This window comes from Martes martes, assembly GCF_963455335.1.
Source record: "Martes martes genome assembly, chromosome: 9".
Lineage (NCBI taxonomy): Eukaryota > Metazoa > Chordata > Mammalia > Carnivora > Mustelidae > Martes > Martes martes.
In genome coordinates, this window is record NC_137896.1 from 79,886,551 (window position 1) to 79,908,646 (window position 22,096).

At 36.9% G+C, this 22,096-nt stretch overlaps 1 protein-coding gene across 6 annotated transcripts in view; it reads left to right on the forward strand.

Moving 5' to 3' along the window:
* The window catches only part of COMMD1 (copper metabolism domain containing 1), a 230,101-nt gene that overhangs the window by 58,670 nt on the left and 149,335 nt on the right, over window positions 1–22,096 (forward strand). The gene's annotated exons all lie outside the window — the stretch shown is intronic.

Below are 22,096 nucleotides of genomic sequence, written 5' to 3' on the forward strand. Positions count from 1 at the left end.
TTGTTTAATTCTCATAGCACTGCAAGCTTGATATTTCTCAGTTTTACAGGTGAGGAAACCGAGATTTAAGCAGCTTTCTTTAGGTTACATAAAAGCACTGTTAGTGAATTGGTTAATTTCTTCATGGCTGAGAAATATTACCCATAATCTCTACACTTTGAATCTAGAAATGCGTGTCCTTTGGTTGTAAGAAATCTAATTTCCTTCACACTATTTCTTTTCTAATTTTGGAACTCAGGGTTACGCCTTCTTGCCAGATTCCTTTCATGTTCTTAATCTTTTTTTTATCTTCTATCTTTTTAGATCTTTGCCTTTTTCAGGAATTTTCTGAAAATTTTCTCAACTATCCTCTTTTGAATTTTCTATTTCTGCTATTTAATTAATTTCCAGGAATTCTTTCTTCTTTCTTAATGTTCCAAAAACAAACAAACAAACAACCCATGAAAAAGGAGTTAGTATTTGTTATATGGGGAGTTCTTTGTGTATTTCTGGTAATGTTAATAATAGGCTATTTTTTGAATTTAAAAGAGTTTACTGAATTTTCTGTTTTTTTGAACGTCTTTTTTCTCTGTTTCTTTTGGTCTCTGTCTTTCATGTGAGATGCTTTCCTCAATTTTTAGGTGTGTCTTTACTATTGTTAATATTCAAGAGTGATGTATTAAAAGATTGATTGGAAGGCTTGAGAGTATGAGTAGGGCTATGTCCTACTGAATCTGGTTATAAGGTGCTCTTGTATGTACCCTGCAGTCAGTGTCTATAAGTCCATTTTTTAAAAAATATTTTATTTATTTGTTTGAGGGAAGGAAGAAGAGAGAGAAGGAGGGAGGGAGAGAGAAAACGAGCAGAGGGAGAAGTAGTCTCCCCCCTGAGCAGGGAGCCCAATGTGGAACTTGATCCCTGGACCCTGGGATTATGACCTGAGCTAAAGGCAGAGGCTTAACTGACTGAGGCACCCAGGCGCCCCTCTTTTTTTTTTTTTTTTTTTTTTAAGATTTTATTTATTTATTTTTTGAGGTTTTCTCTCTACCCAGTGTGGAGCTTAAACTCACAACCATGAGATCAAGAGTCACATGCTCCACCAACTGAGCCAGCCAGATGCCTCTCTATAGGTCCATTCTTTTGGTCAGGTTTTTCTGTAGAGAGAAATTTTCCAATACTCCAAAAGTCCTACTGCCAATTTTCTTGGAGCCTGTTGTGTAATGAAGTATTTGGTTGGTCACTGCTCTTAGTTTTTGGGAGAGAGGTTTTAAATCCTGACATTTCTGGAGTGAACAGAGTAGTGTTTTTGTTATTAGTAGTAGGGGTGTCAGACCAGACTTGATAGTTTTTGCTATCCAGGTGACTCATAGTGAGCCCCTAGATGTTTATGCTGAGGTGACTCCAGACATGGGCTTTTAACTCCAGAAAGACCAGTTACTTGGTTAGAGAAGGGCTTTGACCCATCCCATATCAGCCCCACCTTCAGGGAGGAGAAGGAGGTTGGAGATTGAGTTAAATCAAATGGCCAGTGATTTAATCAACCATGTCTTAGTACTGAAACCCTAATAAAAACTCTGGAGTTTTTATCGTAGGGTGAGTTTTTCTGACAAACAATACTCTGTGGGGGTATCTAGGTGGCTCACTTGGTTAGGTATCTGACTTTAGCTCAGGTAGTGATCTTGGGGTCCTAGAATCAGGGCCCATGTCAGGCTCCTCACTCAGTGGGAGCCTGCTTCCCCTCCTTCTCCCTCTGCCCCTCCCCATTTGTGCTTGCTCTCTCTCAAATAAATAAATGAAATCTTAAAAACAACAAAAAAAAAAACCCAAGGGAAAAAAACCCCCAATACTGTGTATCTTGTTATACATTGATGTGCCAGGAGGGTGGTGCATCTTGATTCTCTTGGGAGAAGACATGTAAACTTTGCATTTGGGACTCTCTTAGATCCTGCCCTACGCATCTCTCATTTTGTCTGGTCTTGATTTTCTCTCCTTTCTTTATATAGTAAAACTGTAAAGTAGAGTGCTTTTCTGAGTTCTGTGACTTGTTCTGCTAAATTATTGAACTTAAGGAGGTAGTGGGAATCCCCAAATGCATAGCCAGTTGGTGTGAAGTACAGATGGCTTGGAATCCTCCAGCTGCATGGCTGGTGTCTGAAGTTGTGTCCTCCTCATGAAGCATTGTGCCATTGTGAAGTTAGGCCTACCCTGGGTAGTTTGTGTCACAGTTGCATTGCAGTCAATGAGGGAAGGAAGCTGGGCACCGCATTATTCAATATGTAGAATTACACTTCGTCTCTCAGTTTTCAGAGTGAGTCCCTTACCCTGAGTTGTGCCTAGAGTCCTTGAGTTCAGAGTCCTTTGGGTCACTCTGTAGAATGGAAACTCACAGTCTTCCACCAGGGTTTGTTGATGCGGTGCTGGCTAGATGAAGTACCCATTATTACTTGAGTTTTCTGCTTTCAGCTAGTTGCTTTAGAGTGTTCAAGATGTAAATAAATGTTCTGTTAATATTTAGAATAGCGGGTGGCTAGGTGTATTTACTTTGCTGTAGGTGACTAATTAAAAATTCTGGAATTACTATGATTAGGTTTTTATTAATATGGAAACATACATTGAAATGAATTTCACATTAAAATGTTCTGAAATATTTTTTCTTTAATTTCTGTAATTTCAAGGTGATAGTCTTACTTAATAGAGAAGACTTTTTTTTTTTTTAAGATTTTATTTATTTATTTGACAGAGAGAGAGAGAGGGAACACAAGCCGGGGTAGTGGGAGAGGGAGAACCAGGATTCCCACCGAGCAGGGAGGCCAATTTGGGATTCAATCCTAAGACTCTGGGATCATGACTTGAGCTGAAGGCAGATGCTTAACCTACTGAGCCACCCAGGCACCCTGATAAGACTGTTTGTATTAACAGTTTGATTTGTTTGCTATGTCTAGCTAGCCAGTGAAACTGTTTCAAAAACCAGAGCTAAAACTCTTTCAACACAGAAAATCATAGATAGGATCTGTAGGCCTTCTACTAGGCTATAAACATAGTGTGAGCAGGTATTTTAACATGGTGTCAAGCATTAGTAAATAGTTGATGATCAGTTGATCAATTCTGAATAAAGTTTAGAAGTCTTGCATATGACCAAGAAAAAAGCCGGATCCAGTATTTTCAGTATTTTTAAGAATTTTCAGGCATACAAAAAGGTAAATAAATTGCTGATAATGAAGTATTAAGACTTGATTTTATTAAGGAAGAAAGTAAATTCCGTAAAATTGCCCTGAAAAAATGCCAGGAAGTTGACTAGGTTTGCTTACTAGCTAGTAATACCGCCTAAGATACATGTTTAAAATTCCTATCTGAGCAGAGACCAACTGCTGTGTATCAAAACCTTCCCAGTTGCTTAAGGTTGTTTTGAAATTGTGGATGTTCAATCTTTAGTTGTCATGAGTGTTCTATTACATGCTATGTGAATGTATTTAACCAGATCCACACTCTTAATACACTGGATACTTTTATTTTTTCTCATTCTTGCCTACCTCTCTATCACCAGATTTGGGCTTGGTTAAATGTTCAGTGGTCTCCCATTATGGAATATTAGAGCAGCCAGCAAACTGTAAAAGTTCTTTGTACAGTGTTTGTTAATAGTTGCACAAGTTATTCAGTTTTAAAATGTGTCCTGAGTTTCTGTAGGTGAGTCTCTTATTGGCCAAATTTTTGTTTTATGAAATCAGATTAGTTTCTTGTTTCTTAATATGTAAATTTGTTAAATTACCTTGCAGAATTTGGCAGTAATTCCCAACAGAAGCACTAGTCAGTTGTATATTAAAACTCTTAATGGGAAATATGAATTTGTCTTTGAAATATGATTTAACTTCTGTTTTTAGTTCTGTCAAATTAAACAAGTCAAACCCTGTTTGACTTTGTGTAATTTCCCAGGCTCAGAGACATCAGATAAACAGAAACTTCCTTGCATAGATGGCAATGAATAGGACTAATTACACAGATTTGTGAGGAATGAATTTGTCTATCCACTTTATAGCTTATTTTTTGCTGCAGTTTCCTTTTATTGGCAATTTTCTTTTCTTTTCTTTCTTTCTTTTTTTTTTTAAGATTTTATTTACTTATTTGAGAGTGAGTGAGAGTGAGAGAGCACAAGCAGGGGCTTGGCAGAGGGAAAGGGAGAAGCCAACTCCCTCCCTGCTAAGCAGGGAGCCCAATAGAGGGCTCCATCCCAGGACCCTGGGATCATGACCCATGCTGAAAGCAGATACTTAAATGACTGATATTGGCCATTTTCAGCTGATGAATTGGTAAGTTGAGAGATTCTAAATGATTAGAGCTTTTTTTTTTTTTTTTACCTATAAGAAGAGCCAGGGATAGACAAAAGCAGTTTATAAATTTACCGTCAACTTGAAATATTTTCCTTTTTCCTTAGTGAAGAATAATAGCATTTTCTCTTTTCTTATTTTTAGTTTTTACTTTAATCTTTCCTACTTGTCCATAGCCAGCACCTTATTTACTTTGTGGTATGGTGCTACCTTTTTTCCTTTGTTCAAATGTAACCAGAAGTGGTGTTTGTTTGTTTGTTTGTTTGTATCTTAAGCAGACTCCATGCTCAGTGTGGAGCCTGATGCAGGGCTTGATTTCACAACCCTGAGATCATGACCTGAACCGAAATCAAGAATTGGATGCTTTAATGGCTCTGCACCCAGAGCTACCGTATAGAACTCTCAAGAATGAAATTTTCACAGTAAGAAGCCTGCTTTGATTTTGTCTTTGTAACACCATAACTGATTAAATAAATGATCTACAGTCTTACCATTCATAATTGATGACTTCCCTAGTAGGAATTGTTCAGCTTTAAATATGTTTAATAAATCTGAAATTAATTAGAATATAAAAAAAAAAGAATTGGATGCCTGAGTCACTCATGTACCCCCAGGATTTTTATTATAAGTGGAAATGGGTTCAGTCAGCTATTAGTTGATGAAGTCTTATGTAAGTAGTTTTACTTTAAAATGCAGCTGAATTACAGTGGGGAGCCTGCTTCTCCCTCTGCCTGCTGCTGCCCCTGCTTCTGCTCTCTCTCTCTTTCTCTGACAAATAAATAAATAAAATCTTAAAAATTAAAATGAAATAAAATGCAGCTAAGCTAAATTGCAAAGACAGTAGAACCTTCCAGTATTCTCAGTTTATTCTCAGCGTAGTGCTTCTTTAAATTTTTTTTATTGAATTATAATTGAAATATAACATTTTATTGGTTTTAAGTGTACAGCGTAATGGTTCAGTATTTATATTCATTACATAATGATCACCACCAGAAATCTAGTTACTGTCACCATATAAAGTTTAACTTTTAGGATTTACTATCTTGACAACTTTCAAGAATACTCTACAATATTATTGACTATAGTCACCATGGTATACATTGCATCCCATGACTTATTTTGTAACTGATATTTTGTGCCTTTTGACCTCCTTCATCTGTTTTCACCTACTCCCCACATAATATTCTGTTCTCCATTTCTGTGATTTTTGTTTTATTTTGTTCATTTTTTTCTTTAAGATGTGTTTGTTTTTCATTGTTTGACATATTTCGCCTAGCGTAATTTCCTCAAGATCCATCCATGTCACAAATGGCAAGATTTCATTTTTTTCTTTTATGGGTATTATTCCTGTGTTCGTTCTCTCTCTCTCTCACACACACTGCCCCCACATCTTCTTTATCCATTCATCCATCAGTGGACACCATATTTTGACTATTGCAAATAATGTTGTAATGAACATAGAGGTACATATATCTTTTTGAATTAGTGTTTTAATTTTTATCAGATAAATACCCAGAAGTGGACGTGCTGGATTGTGTGATAGCTCTATTTTTAATTTTTTGAGGAACCTTCATACTGTTTTCCATGGTGGCTGTGCCAATTTACATTTCCACTAATAGTGCACAAGGGTCGCCTGTTCTCCACATCCTTGACAACACTACTTATTTCTTGTCTTTTTAATAGTCATTCTGACAAGAGTAAGGTGATGCTTCATTACGGCTTTGAATTGTATTTCTCTCCTGATTAGTGCTCTTGACTGTATTGTTCATTGTATGGCTTCTTTGGAAAAAATGTCTTAGATCCTTGGCCCAGTTTTTTATTCAATTGTTGTGTTCTTTTTGTTTTTGAGTTATAGGAGTTTCTTATATATTTTGGCTGTTAAACCCTTACCAAGATATGTCATTTGCAAATATTTTCTCCCATTCAGTAGGTTGTCTTTTTATTTCGTTGATGGTTTCCTCTGTTTTGCAGAAGTTTTCTAGTTTGATGTAGTCCCACTTGTTTGTTTACTTACTTAAAGATCTTATTTACTTATTTTAGAGAAAGAGAGGAAAATGTATGTGTGCAAGATCAGAAGGAGGGACAAAGGGGTAGGGAGGAGGGCAAGCAAACTCTGTACTGAGCCCAGAGCCAGATGTTGGGCTCAATCTCACGACCCTGAGGTCGTGACCTAAGCCGAAATCAAGTCAGATGCTTAACTGAGTTACGCAGGCACCCCACCCCACTTGTTTATTTCTGGTTTTGTTGTCTTTTGTTGTTTCTGTTTTTATTGTTTATTTCTAAGTTTTGTAGTCAGATCCAAAAATTCGTTGCCAAGACTGATGTCAGGTAGCTTACCACCAGTGTTTTCTTCTGGGAATATTATGATTTCAGGTCTTATATTCAAGTCCTCAATCCATTTTGAGTTAATTTCTGTGTATGGTGTATGATAGTAGTGTAGTTTCAATTTTGTATGTGGCTATCCGGTTTTCCTAGCACCATTTATTGAGACTATCATTTTCCCACTGTGTATTCTTACCTCCTTTGTCATAAATTAATTGACCATGATACATGGGTTTATTTCTGGCTTCTCTATTCTGTTCTGTTGATCTGTGTATCTGGTTTTATGCCACTACCATACTGTTTTGGTTACTATGGTTTCATCATATAGTTTAAAATCAGGGAGCATGATTTGTACTTTCTCAAATTGCTTTGGCTAGTCTTTTGTGGTTATATAAATTTTTAGCATTTTTTTCTAGTTCTGTGAAAGATGCTTTTAGTATTTTAATGGGGATTGCATTGAATCTGTATAATGTTTTGGGTAATATGGACGTTTTAACCATATTAATTCTTCCAATCCATGAACACAGAATATTTTTCCATTTCTTTGGATCTTCTTCAATTTCTTTCATCATTGACTTACAGTTTTCATTGTACAGGTCTTTCACCTCAGTTAAATTTATTCTTAGGTATCTTATTCTTTTTGATGTAATTGTAAATGGGATCGTTTTCTTCATATCTCTTTCTGGTATTTTGTTGTTAGTATATAGAAGCACAACTGATTTTGTAGTTCGATTTTATATCCTCCAGCTTCACTGAATTTGTTTATTAGTTCTAACAGTCTCTTGTTAGTGTCTTTAAGGTTTTCTCTATATAAAATTATGTCTTTCACAAATAGTAACCCTTTTACTTCTTCCTTTCCACTTTGGATGTTATTTGTTTCTTTTTCTTACCTAATTGCTCTGGCAAGGACTTTCAGTATTATGTTGAGTAAAAGTGGGGAGAGGGCGTCTTTTTCTTGTTTCTGATCTTAGAGAAAAAACTTTTAGCTTTTCACTGTGGAGTATAATGTTAGCCGTAGGTTTGTCATAATATGTTGAGGTACATTCTCAATATCCACTTTGTTGAGAATTTTTATAAATACATACTAAATTTTGTCAAATGCTTTTTCTGTACCTGTTGAGATGGTAATATGATTTTTATTCTTTATTCTGTCAATGTGTTGTATCATGTTGATTGATTTGCGAATATTGAACCATTCTTGCATTGCAGTAATAAATCCCACTTGACCATATGTATGATTTTTTTTTAATGTGATGTTGAATTTGGTTTACAAATATTTTTGAGGATTTTTGCATTTATGTTCATCAGGGATATGGGCCTGTAATTTTCTTTTTTGTGATGTCCTTGTCTGGTTTTGCTATCAGGTTAGTGCTGGCCTTGTAAAATAAGTATTGAAGTATTCCTTCTTCAGGTTTTTGGAGAGCTTGAGAAGGAAACATATTTAATCTTCTTTGAATGTTTAGTGGAAATCACTAGTGAATCTGTCTGGTCCTAAACTTTTGTTCCTTTGGGAGTTTTTTGATTATTTAATCTCCTTACTAGTAATCAATCTTTTTAGATTTTTCTATTTATTCCTTATTCAGGGTGATTTCATCTATTTATTTAATTTTAAAAAGATTTATTTTTATGTTTATTTATTTTTATCAGTAGCCATTCGTTTTATTTATTTATTTATTTTTTAAGTTCTTAACATATAATGTATTATTAGTTTCAGAGGTAGAGGTCAGTGATTCATCAGCCTTATGTAATACCCAGTGCTCATTACATTAAATGCCCTCCTTAATGTCAAACATAAAATGATATATTTATTTGAGAAAGATGGAGAAGGAGTGAGTGAGGGGGGCTGTGGGGAGAAGCAGAGGGAGAGGGAGAGAGAAACTTAGGCAGACTCCATGATGAGTGTGGAGCCTGACTCAGGGTGCAGTCTCATGATCTGATCAGGACCTGAGCTAAAACCAAGGGTTGGTTTCTCAACCAACTTTGCCACACAGGCAGCCTGATTCAGGATGGCTTTAGGAATTTACCTGTTTTGTTTTCAGGTTGTCTTTTTTTTTTTTTTTTTCATGTTGTCCAGTTTGTTGCCATGTAATTGTTCATAGTAGTCTCATGATCCTATATATTTCTGTGATATGTGTTTTAACTTCTTTCATTTCTGATTCTGTTTATTTGAGCCGTCTCCTTTTTTTTTCCCCCCCCTTGGTAAGTCTAGCTAAGGGTTTTTCAGTTTTCTTTTAAGAACAAGTTCTTAGGATCATTGACCTTTTCTATTGCTTTTTGAGCCTCTGTTTCATCTCTGATTTTTTTTTTTCCCCTTCTACTAACTTTGGAGTTTGTTTATTCTTTTTCTAGTTCCTTTACATGTCAAATATAGATTGTTTGAGATTTTTCTTGTTTCTTGAGGTAGGCCTGTATTGCTATGAATTTCCCTCTTAGAACTTCTCTTGCTGCATCATCCCATAGCTTTTGGTATGCTGTATTTCCATTTGTCTTAAGACATTTATCCTCTTTGGTTTCTTTTTTGATCTAATAGTTGTTTAGTAGCATATTGTTTAACTTCCACATGTTTATGATTATTCCAATTTTTTTGTAGTTAATTTCATGTTTCATACCTTTGTGGTTGGAAAAGATGCTTGATATGATTTCAGTCTTCTTAAGTTTCTTGTGACTTGTATTGTGGTCTAACATGTGATCCTTCCTGGAAAATGTTCCATGTACACTTGAGAAGAATATTGTATTCTGCTGCTTTTATTTTATATTATTTTTAAAAAGTTATTTATTTATTTAAAGTAGGCTCAGCTCCCAATGTGGAGCTTGAACTCATGACCCTATAATCAAGATTCACATGCTTTACTGACTGAGCCAGCCAGGGACACCCTATTCTGCTGCTTTTATTTTAGTTTTTTAAAAGTTTATTTATTTAGTTTAGAGAGAGAGAGAGAGGGAGGGGCAGGGGCAAGAGGAGAAGAGGGAGAGACTGTCCAGCAGAGTTCACGGCAGGGCTTGATTTCATGACCCTGAGATCATGACCTGAGCCAAAACCAAGAGTCGGTTGCTCAACCAACTGAGCCACCCAGGCACCCCTGTTCTGCTTTTAGATGGAATGTTCTGTATATATCTATTTAAAGTCCATTTGGTCTAATGTGTTGTTTAAGGCTCATGTTTTCTTACCGATTTTTTTTCTGGCTGATGTATCTGTTGATATAAATGGAGTGTTAAAAGTCCTCTACACTTACTGTATTGCTGTTAGTTTGTCTCTTTAGATCTGTTAATTTTTGCTTTATACATTTTAGTGCTCCTATGTTGGGTTCATATATATTTACAAATATTATATCTTCTTATTGAATTGACAAAGTCTGTTTTGTCTCATGAGTGTGTCTATACCAGCTTACTTTTTTTTTCTGTTTGCAGAGTATTTTTTTGCATACCTTCTCTTTCAGTCTCTATGTGTCCTTAACATCTGATGTGACTCTCTAGTACACAGCATATAAAAGAGTTTAATCCATTCAGCCACTCTATGTCTTTTGATTGGGAGATTTAGTCCATTTTTATTTAAAATAATTATTCATAGTATATACTTATTGCCAGTTTGTTCATTGTTTTCTGGACAGTTTTGTAGTTCCTCTTGTTGCTTTCTTCTTATTTTGGTATCTTTCCCTTGTGGTTTGATGGCTTTCTTCCTTTTTTTTTAGATGTATTCTTCAGCCCTGTGACTGGTATTTGGTACTTTGTTCTATTTTCTGTCACCTTGTAGAAGTTCTCACTGTGTTAATCCATTTTTCTCCCAAGTTTGGTGAGCATCTTTATACCATTACTTTGGATTCTTTACCAAGTAAATTACTTCTCTCCATTTTCTTAAGGTCTTTTTCTGAGGTTTTATCTTTTCTTTTATTTGGAACGCATTCTTTGTTTCCTCTGTTTGATTCTGTGTTTCTTTGTATTAGACAAAACAGCTGCCTCTCCCTTTCTTGGAGGAGTGACCTTTTATAGATGATGAACCTTATTGTTCAGCCTTGCCCTAGCTCTTGAACCTTTGTGGTTTTCTAAGCAGCATGATTTATTCTGGTTAGGTCCCCACTGTTGAGGGTGTTCTGGGGGCCTGTCAGTATTCCAACAAGAGGAATCTTGTTTAGCACCTAATTTCAGGCTGATTAGAAATTAGACCCTCAGGCAGCAGCCTGAAAATAAATACTGTCCTGTGGGGCTATAGTTGTAAACCTTGCTGGCCTTCAGACCAGAAGATCTGGAGGTGTCCCCTGGTAGACAGTTGCAAAAACCAGGCTTCCAGATATGTGTATAATCTCCTTTTTGAGAGGTATTGTTGAGTTGTAATGAGGCCAAGGGAGTATGCGAGGATGGTATCTCCTTTCATTCTCTGAGAGGACCTCAGTAGCTTCTAGAATGTGTGGCAGACCTGAACCTATTCACACTGAAGCTCTGAACTAGGGTTTCAGGAAGACTGGGGGCCTTTATCTCAGGAAGAATGGGGGTATATTTTTGTCTGCTGTTTGTGCAGTGCCCTGGACACTACCAAGAACTGTCTTTCCAATTACCACAGTCCTGTGGAGCCCACGAACACAAATCCCCTTGGCCACCAAGGCCAGGTGATCAAGGGGTGTCCCCTGTGTGGATTACATGGGCCTGTTGGTTTTCGTGGAGTAGATGGAGAACATAGGGAGTAGGACAAGCTCACTGGCTTTAGCAAGGTAGAAGGAAAATACCTTGACTAAATGCCCACCAGCTTCAGTGATACATTGGGAAGTGTGCCTTATCTGTGCCCCTGCTAGCTTTAGGGCTTTAGCAAGGCAGTGGGAGAATGCCATGACTGCTTACTTCCACTTGCCGACTGCAGTCAGGGAATGGGGCAGTGCTGCAACCACCTGTAGTCACTGGCTTTAGCAAGGGCATGGGAGAATGCCATGACCATTTGTGCTTGCTGGTCCCAACCAAGAAGCAGGGGAGTGCTGCAGCTGCCCAAGCTCACTGGCTTTAAACAGGGGAGTGGGAGAACGCCATGACAATTTGGGCCCACTTGGCCCCCACCAGGAATCTAGGAAGTGCTGCACCCTTTTGCTTCCACTGGCCTTAGCAAGGTAGTGGGATGGTACCGCATCAGTGCATACCTACTTGTCCCAGTAGGACAGAGGGAGAATGCAAAAATGACATCCTCCAGCACTTTTTTCTCTCGTATCAGTTTTACCCTGTCTTTCCAGCAGATGCCTTAATATTAGCAAATGAATCTTCCTCATATATGGTCTAGGCATTTTTCAAACTGAGAGTTTTGCAGCGGGTTCTGGGACAAGTGCGACTGTATATGTGCAGTTTTAAAAGGAGAGTCTCAGTTCCCTTTAGCCCTTTGGGTTCCTAGGGTATAAGCCCTGTGGGTTTTCTAAGCCAGATGTTTTAGAGTGTCTTCTCTCTAGTGTAGGTCCTGAGGGCTGGGATTCCTGACTTGGGCAGAAACCCCTTGCTCCTCAGGGAGAAACTCCAGTATGTGGGATCCCTCCCTATTGTTGGTTGCCATGCCAGGGGTGGGGTTTTTGGCAAGACTGTGTCTTTGTCTCTCTACCATTCTCAATGTGGTCCTTTTATCTGTTGATATGGAGGAGAGGTTCAGCTAGTTTTCAGTTATTTTTCACAGGGAATTGTTCCATATATAGATACAGATTTGATGTATCTGTGGGAGGAGCTAAGCTTAGGACCTTCTTTGACCACCATCTTGGACTGATCCTTCCCTTCTCTTCCCGCCTGCCCCACCTGTCCCCCTCAACAAAAGGATAGAAAACATAAAAAAGAACCAATCAGAGATAACTTAATAAATGAAATTAGAAATATACTAAATGGAATGAAAAGTATATTAGAGGAAGCAGAAGAACAGTGATCTCAAGGACAGAGTAATGGAAAGCACTCAAGCTGAACAGGAGTAATAAAAAATGAAAACAGCCTAAGGGAACTCAGCAACAACATCAAGCATGTGGTAACATTCTCATGATAGGGATCCCAGAAGGAGAAAAGAGAAAAAAAGAGGCAGAAGATATATTTGAAGTCTGGAGAAGCAAACACAAATCTAGAAATCTAGATCTATTAGGCTCAAAGAGTCCCCAAAAGAAACAGTCTTAGTGCTTCTTAAACAACGTACATTGAGGACTAGTTTTGTGTGCGTGTGCTTGTGTGTGTTGTTTTTAAACATTTTTTTCAGTTTCTCACCAAAAATACATAAAATTATAAGCTCTGGTTATTTTATTAGAATAATTGACATAAAATTCATAAAATTACCATCATATTACCACAAAAGTTTTAAATGTTTACAATCTGCTTCTATAATCATACCATAGAGGACTGATAATGAAGTTTGTGGGCTGGCATTGGTTTGCCAATTGCACTTTGGGCAGCATTGCTTTAGATTTTCTGGCAAATTGGGAAAGCCAAGAATGCTTTTGGTTAAACCAGTAGACTGAATGCTCTTCAAGGGCAGGTTCAGATGTTATTTATCTTATTTGAGAGCTTAGGACTGGGCCTGATATGTGGTAGAAACTCAGTGACAGTGATTATAGGTTGATAACTAAGCAACATCATAAAACTGAATGGGCTAATACAAAGTCTGCCAATATTCAAAACTGAATTGTGAAATAGTAATTTAGGAGGGTTTCCATATCAGATTATCGTCTTTTTTTTTTTTTTTTTCAGGAATAAAATAGGCTTAAAAAAATTTCTTGGGGTACCTGGGTGGCTCAGTCAGTTAAGTGGCTGACATTTGATTTCAGCTCAGGTCATGATCTCAGGCATGTGAGTTCAAGGCCCACGTGGGGCTCTGTGCTGAGCATGGAGCCTGCTTAAAATTCCCTCTCTCTATCTCCTTTTCCCCTCTATAAAAAATTCCAGTGAAGTATATTCAGTTCTGAATGGCATCTGGGAGCCAGCTGTCATTACTGGCTTTTTCTTTTTTTAAGAAGGAAACCCAAAACTTTTATTGTATTATAAACATTAAACAGCATCTGTTATTTGTAGTACAATATAAGAAAACTGAAGTAAAAAGGATTTTCTAATCAACCTATATTTTTCTTTTTTTTTTTAAATTAATTTCTTTTCAGCATAACAGAATTCATTGTTTATGCATCTCACCCAGTGCTCCATGCCATATGTGCCCTCCATAATACCCACCACCTGACTCCCCCAACCGCCTACTCTCTGCCCCTTCAGAACCCTCAAGATTGTTTTTCAGAGTTCATAGTCTCTCATGATTCATCTCCCCTTCCAATTTCCCTCAACTCCCTTCTCCTCTCCATCACCCTATGTCCTCCATGTTATATGTTATGTTCCACAAATAAGTGAAACCATATGGTAATTGACTCTTTCTGCTTGACTTATAAACATTTTGCTCTACTTTAAAAAGTTGATGTCAGAGATAGTGCCTAGGAGGGAAAAAAACCTAGGGGATTTATTAAGTTGAGCTATTTCAAATTACCATTTCTGTAAGTCAAAACCCATCGAATACTAGTAGTTTTATATAGTTCAGTCTATAGATATAGCAGCATGGAACATTAATATTTGGGGGTATGCAGAGATTGTTTAGCACCATTCCTCAGGATTAATTTTGTTTAATTTTATGCAAACTGAAGTCCAGAGAAATATGCCTGAAGCCACAAAACCATTTTCTAACTAACTGTTAAGAGCAATAAATCAGATTTCACTTACTTACTGAAGGTAAAGGACAAAACTGAGTTGCTTTTCTTTTGGACTATTTTTACTTACATTTTGGACCAGGTTCTTCTTAAAATAACAGCATAAACAATTTCGAGGGAAATACTTAGTTTTTTAAAACAAGAAAAATTTTGGGTCGCCTGGGTGGCTCAGTTGGTTAAGTGTCTGCCCTCAGCTAGGGTCATGATTCTGGGTATCGAGCCCGTTGTGGGCTCCCTGCTTAGCAGGGAATTGACTTCTCCCTCTCTCTCTATCCTTCCCCCTGCCCATGCTCTCTCTCTCTTTCTTTCTCTTTCTCAAATAAATAAATAAAATCTTGAAAAAAAAGAAACAATTTTCAAGAGCTTTAGAAAATGCTAATATTTAAACTGTTTTTTAGACAGTTTCACTTGCTTTAGCTCATTATATAATTTTCTTTTCAGGAGACTACAGAAATGCAACTATGTTCTTTTTACCCGTTACTTGGTCTTTTATCATGTAAATATGTATTTCTGACAAAAAATTCTGATGGAATACATCAGGAGAAAAAAATTCTCTTTAAGACCCTTTACTAACAAGCTAGTTAATTGTCTCTAGAGGCAAATTGCTGTAATTTTTCAAGGTCTCTTAATTTCTTTGTGCTAACAACTGCAGCATTCTGTAGTTTATAGCCTTAACTACACATTTTATCAGCAAATTCTTGGATCCTTGACAGAACTGTTGACAAAGATTTGTTTTTGGTTACCATGAGTAGTTTCTATGGGGGTAAACTATTGTTAGTTCTTGGTAGCCTTCTATGCTTCTCAGTCTGTTTTTTTCAGAAGTAATGGTGAATTTAAATCTGCATGATGTGTTCCAGTTTACTTACTTAATGGAGATTAGGGGAATGCATAGCTTTTTGAAATCCTTAGTTGCTGTTCCCATTAAGTGGTTGGAGAAGCAAGTATTTATATTTCATATATTATCATTCTTTTTCCTTAGACATATGAAGCCACTAAAGAAGTAACTGTCCTTTATTCAAACAACTCCCTTGCCATATTCCAGCAATATTTTTCCCTTACAATATTAAAAACCCCACATATAATATGACTGGTAGAAGACTTAATTATTTACAGAGTGAGAATAATGTTAAATATATTATTTTGGGTGAGGATTTTCTGCCTTTTTTTTTTTCTTATAGGCAGAGAGACAGGCAGAGAGAGGGGGAAGCAGGCTCCCTGCTGAGCAGAGAGCCCGATGGGAGGCTCGATCCCAGGACCCTGGGATCATGACCTGAGCTGAAGGCAGAGGCTTTAACCCACTGAGATATATATATATACACACACACACATACATACCATATATATATATATATATATATATATATATATATATATATATATGAGTTACTGGTGGTACTGACCATGACAAAGAAAATTTCCTATCATTAATTTTTTTTTTCATTCTTGAGAAAATATAATTACCTAAATTCAAGGTCATCTTGTCTTTTGGTCAATAAGATACTTATCCTAGGAGTTTATTATTTATCTTTGACAGTATTTTATCTAGTTCATTAAAAATAGCTGTAAGTTGTGAGGTTGCATTATTTGCTTCTGTCTAGTGAACTTTTAAAAAATAGTGCTTTGTGTCATTGAATTCATGTCCCTAATATTTAGTCTTCCTGGTCATTAGGACTAAGGTTTTTCTTTTCTTTTCTTTCTTTCTTTTTTTTTTTTAAGATTTTATTTATTTGAGAAAGAGAGAGTGGGAGAGAGAGAACAGGAGCACGTGGGGCAGCAGGGTGAAGTGGACAGGCTCCCAGCTGAGCAGGGAGCCCATGTGGGGCAGGATCCCAGGACCCTGGGATCATGACCTGAATCAAAGGCAAACACTTAACTGACTGAGCCACCCAGGTGCTCCAAGAACCATTCATATTAATTGAGATTTTATTATATTTTTGATGTGGAATAAAGCTGGAGAAATTAATAATTCTTAGATTATAATGACTATAGGGACTATAGGCATGGTTAGAGTAAAAGAAATCTGGGCACCTAGGTGACTCAGTCATTTGAGTGTCTGCCTTTAGCTCAGGTCATGATCCTGGAAGCCTTGGATTAGAGTCCTGTATCTGGCTCCCTGCTCTTTGGGGAGACTGCTTCTCCTTCTGTCCCTCGCCCTGCTTGTGCTCTGCTCTCTCTCTCTCTCTCTTTCTTGCGTGCATGCTCTCTCTCAAATAAAGTCTTAAAAAAAATAAATCTTATTACCTAGGTAGAAAATGCTCATTAAAAAAAAATCTCGGAAGTGCTAAAAGATTGAAAAAGATTGGGGTGCCTGGGTGGCTCAGTGGGTTAAAGCCTCTGCCTTCGGCTCAGGTCATGATCCCAGGGTCCTGGGATCGAGCCCCGCATCAGGCTCTCTGCTCAGCAGCGAGCCTGCTTCCTCCTCTCTCTCTCTCTGCCTGCCTCTCTGCCTACTTGTGATCTCTGTCTGTCAAATAAATAAATAAAATATTAAAAAAAATTGAAAAAGATTAAAAACTCTAATTTTAACAGCGATAACTACTTTGATATTTTTCTTTCCCTTTGTGTGTGTGCTGTGGCAAGAGTCCTCTTATCTTTTTTTATATACTTTAAAATATTATAGGTTCATATTGAATTCCACATGATTTATGTAGGTGCTTTGCCCTTAAGAAGGTAAAGCATAACTTCCTGTTCCTTAAGTGTGGGCCTCTTATAGTGACTTCTTCCAAAGAGGAGAGTGTAGGAAGTTGGGAAAATTATTTCACAGTGGAGAAACCTGACAAACGTTACCTCAGCCAGGTGTCAATAACAGTAATAAGCCATGTTGATAGCATGTACCCTTGATATGGTGTGATGAGAATGGCAGTTTACCTCTGTGGTCTTCTTCCCCAAAACCCATAACCCCAGTCTAACTATGAGAAAATCATCAGGCAGATTCCAGCTGAAGGGCACTCTGCAAAATAACTGACCAGAACTCCTCAAAACTGTCAAGTTATCAAAAACAAGGAAAGTTTGAAAACTATCACAGCCACTTGAACTTAAGGAGAAATGAGGACTAAATGTAATGTAACTTGGATGGGATCCTGGAACATTAAGAGGGCATTAGATCAAAAGTAAGTATGAGGGGCACCTGGCTGTCTTGTTGTTAGAGTATGCAGCTCTTGAACTCAAACAGCCCCATGTTGGGTGTAGAGATTACTTAAAAAGAAAATCTTAAGGGGTGCCTGGGTGGCTCAGTGGGTTGGGCTTCTGCCTTCGGCTTGGGTCATGATCTTGGGGTCCTGGGATCGAGCCCTACATCAGGCTGTCTGCTCGGCAGGGAGCCTGTTCCTCGTCTCTCTCTGCCTGCCTCTCTGTTTATTTGTGATCTCTCTCTGTCAAATAAATAAAATAAAATCTTTAAAAAAACAACAACAAAAAAAATCTTAAGACAACAACAACAAAAACAACTAACAAACTGTGGAGGTGCCTGGCTCACTTAGAAGAGCACACAACTGTTAATGTCTGAGTTGTGAATTCCAGTCCCATGTTGGGCGTAGAGAGTACTAAAAAATAAATAAACTTTAAAAAAAATAAAACTAAGAAACTATGAATGTAAACTGTAGTTAATAATAATGTATCAGGGTGCCTGGGCGGCTCAGTTGGTTAAGCATCTGACTTGTTATTTTAGCTCAGGTCTTGATCTCAGGGTTGTGAATTCAAGTCCCACTTTGGGCTCCATGCTTAAAAAATTAAAAAAAATATGAAATAATGTATTAGTATTGGTTCATTAATTGTTGTAAGTGTACCATAGTAGTGTAAAATGTTAATAAACTTGAAAATTGGTGTATTGAAACGCTGTCCTGTCTTCACAACTTTTTCTTTTTTTAAAAAATATTTTATTTATTTATTTGAGAGAGAGAGAGAGAGAGAGATCACAAGTAGGCAGAGAGGCAGGGAGAAAGAGAGAGAGAAGCAGGCTCCCCGCTGAGCAGAGAGCCCGATGCGGGGCTCAATCTAGGACCCCTAGATCATGACCCGAGCCAAAGGCGGAGGCTTAACCCACTGAGCCACCCAGGCACCCCTACTTTTTCTATTTTTAATCTAAAATTAAAGTTTTATTGAAAACGGTAACAAAGAAAATTGTAGATCCTAATAGAGCCCTCCATGTCTCTCAGATTTCATTCTATTCTATTCTCTGAAATAATCAATATGCATTATGTATATAACAATCTCATTATGACTGTATAGTCTTACTACATATGTTTTTTAAATTTATAGTATTTATAGTATTTGTTATCTAGCAATTTCATATAAATAGCATCATACATTATGTGTTTGTGTGCATTTGCCTTTTTTTTTGGTTACTGTTCAGCATTCTGTGTTTGTGCTCTATCCATGTTGGTAGATACAATTCTAATTCACTTACTGAACTTCCTAAATGGAATCATACAGACTATACTCTCTGTGTTTGACTTCTTTTATTTTAGCATATCTAAAATTTATGCAATCATTTTTTTAAAATAGCCTTTCTTTTTTTAGAGCAATTTTAGGTTTAATTTTAGGTTTTTAGGTCTCTGTACAGAGAATTACTTTACATCCCCTCACACTCCTTCCCTATGCAGTTAGTATAGTATGTTTGTTAAAATTGATGAGCTGATGTTGATTACATTATTATTAACTAAAGTTCATAGTTTGCTCCTTATGTTGTACATTTTGTTGGTACATCTCTATAAACCTTTAATGGTTTGTGTCCACCTTCATAGTGTCAGATTCTGTACAGTATATAGAATAGTATTACCACCTGAAAAATCCCTTGTGCCCCACCTATTTATCCTTCTCTTCCTCTGAACCCTTGGCAGCCACTGATTTTTTACTGTGTCCATGGTTTTGCCCTTCCCAGAATATCATATAATTGGAATCATAAAGTATATAGCTTTTTCGTATTGGCATCTTCCCTTTGGTAGTATGCATTTAAGTTTCTTTTGTTTTTTCATGGCTTGATAGCTCTTTTTTTAAATTTATTTTTTATTTTTTATTTTAGTAGTACTGAAAAATATTCCATTGTTTGGATGAATAGTTTATCATAGTTTATCTAGCCATTCCCCTACTAAAGGACATCTTGGTTGCTTCCAGGCTCTGGCAGTTATGAGTAAAGCTGCTATAAATATCCATGTATAAGTTTTTGCTTGGGTATAAGCTTTTAACTCATTTGGTTAAATACCAAGGAGTGTGAATATGTTTAGTTTTGTAAGAAACTGCTAATGTCATCTAAAGTGGATATTCCATTTTGCATTTCTACCTGTAATGAGTAAGATTTCTTGTTGTCCCGTATCCTTGTTAGCATTTGTTGCTTTTTCTGCATCGATTGATGTGAACATATAATTTTTCTTTTTTAGCCTGTTGATATGATGGATTATATTAATTGAGTTTTGAATATTGAGCCATCCTGGCATATCTGACATAAATCCTTGTTGGTTGTGGTGTATAAATCTTTTTAGACATTATTGGATTTGATTTGCTAATAGGTTGTTGAGGCTTTTTGTATTTATGTTCATGAGAGATATTAGTTTGTGGTTGTTTTTCTTATAACATCTTTGTCTGGTTTTGGTATTAGAATAATGCTTATCTCATGGAATGTGTTTGTAAGTATTCCTTCTGTAAGTATTTCTGTTTTCTGAAAGAGTATAGGGAATTGGTATAATTCCTTCCTTAAATGTTTGATGAAACTCACCAGTAAACTGATCTGGACCTGGTACTTTCTGTTTTAGAAAGTTATTAATTATTGTTTAATTTCTTTAATAGACATAGGCCTATTCAGGTGACTCATTTCTTCTGAGTTGTTGTAGATTGTGAATTTCCAGAAACTGTTTCATTTCTTCCAGGTTATCAAGTTTGTGGTGATATAGTTGTTCATAATAGTACTTTATTATCCTTTTAATGTTCATGAGGTCAGTAATGATGGCCTGTCTTCCTTTTCTAATGTTAGTAATTTGTTTCTTCTCTTTTTTTTCTTAGTTTACCTGGCTAGAGGTTTATTAATTTTGTTGATCTTTTTGAAGAACCAGCTTTTGGTTTAATTAATTTTCTCAGTTGATTTCCTGCTTTCAGTTTCATTGATTTTTGCTCTAATTTTTATTATTTCTTTTCTTCTGCTTAGTTTGGATTAATTTGCTCTTCTTTTTCTAGTTTCCTAAAGTAAAAGTTTAGATTATTCATTTAGATTTTTCTTCCTTTCTAATATATGTATTCAGTGCTGTTAATTTCTTTGTAACAGTTGCCTTTACTGCATCCCACAAATTCAGATATTTTCATTTTAAATTTGTTTAAGATATGTTAAAATTTCTTTTGGTATTTCTTTGACATATGTGTTATTTAAAAGTGTTATTTGGGGCACCTGAGTTGCTCAGTTGGTTAAGTGACTGCCTTCAGCTCAGGTCATGATTCCAGGGTCCTGGAACCAAGCCCTACCTTAGGCTCCCTACTCAGCCAGGAATCAGTTTGTCCCTCTCATTCTGGCCCTCCCCCCTGCTCACGTGCTGTCTCTCTCTTATTTGTGCTCTCTCTCTCAAATAAAATCTTTTAAAAAAAAAGTGTGTTATTTAATTTCCGACCATTTTGGAATTTTTTAGCTCCCTTTTTCTGTTACTGATTTCTACTTTAATTCCATTGTTGTCTGAGAGCAGACCTGTATGATTTCTTTCTCTCTCTCTCTCTTTTTTAAGATTATTTATTTATTTATTTAACTGAGAGCCAGAGAGCACAAGCTGGAGGTGAAGGGTGGGCAGAGGGAGAAGGAGAATCAGACTCCCTGCTGAACAGGGAGCCCAACACAGGGCTCTCCCAGGATTCGGAGATCACGACCTCAGCCAAAGGCAGATGCTTAACCGACTGAGCCACCCAGGCACCCCAGACATGTATGATCTCTATTCTTTTAAATGTATTAAGGTGTGTTGTATAGCTGAGAATGTGGTCTCTCTTGGTCAGTGTTCTTTGTGAGGTTGAGAAGAATGTATATTGTGCTGCTGTTGTATGAAGTACTCTATAGAGGTCAATTAGGTCCTGTTGATAGTATTGTTTATTTAAACTGTGTTCTGCCTGCTGGATCTTTTAATTACCAATAGAAGGGTGTTTAATTCTCCCACTGTAATCGTGGATTCATCCATTTCTCTTTGCAGTTGTATCAATTTTTATACCATATGTGTTTTACACCAATTAAAAGACTGAGACTGTTGGAGTAGATGAAAAAACAAGACCCAACTATACGTTTTCTATAAGAAACCCATTTTACATGTGACACATATTGGTTAAAAGTAAAAAGATGGAGGAAGATATACCATGATAACACTAATCAAATGAAAACTGGAGTTGCTTTATTAATTTCAGATAAAGCAGTTTATTTATTTTTTCAAGATTTTATTTATTTGTTTGACAGAGAGCGAGCGAGCATGAGCAGGGGTAGCAGCAGGCAGAGGGAGAGGGAGAAGCAGGCTTACCCTTGAGCAGGGGGCCCAATGCAGGACTTGATCCCAGGATCATGGGATCGTGACCTGAGCTGAAGGCAGATGCTTAACCTACTGAGCCACCTAGGTGCCCCTAAGGCAGAGTCTAGAGCAAGGAGAATTTTTATGGATAAAGAGGGACATTACATAATAATAAAGGGGTCAAATCTTCAAGAAGATGTTGAGGACATCTTCCTCAACATGTATGCCCCTACATCCTGTGATTCATAATAGATCCAACAGGCAGAAGATCATTAAGGACATAGTTGAACCAAACAGTCAATCAGTTAACTAGATCCAGTTGACATTTATAGAT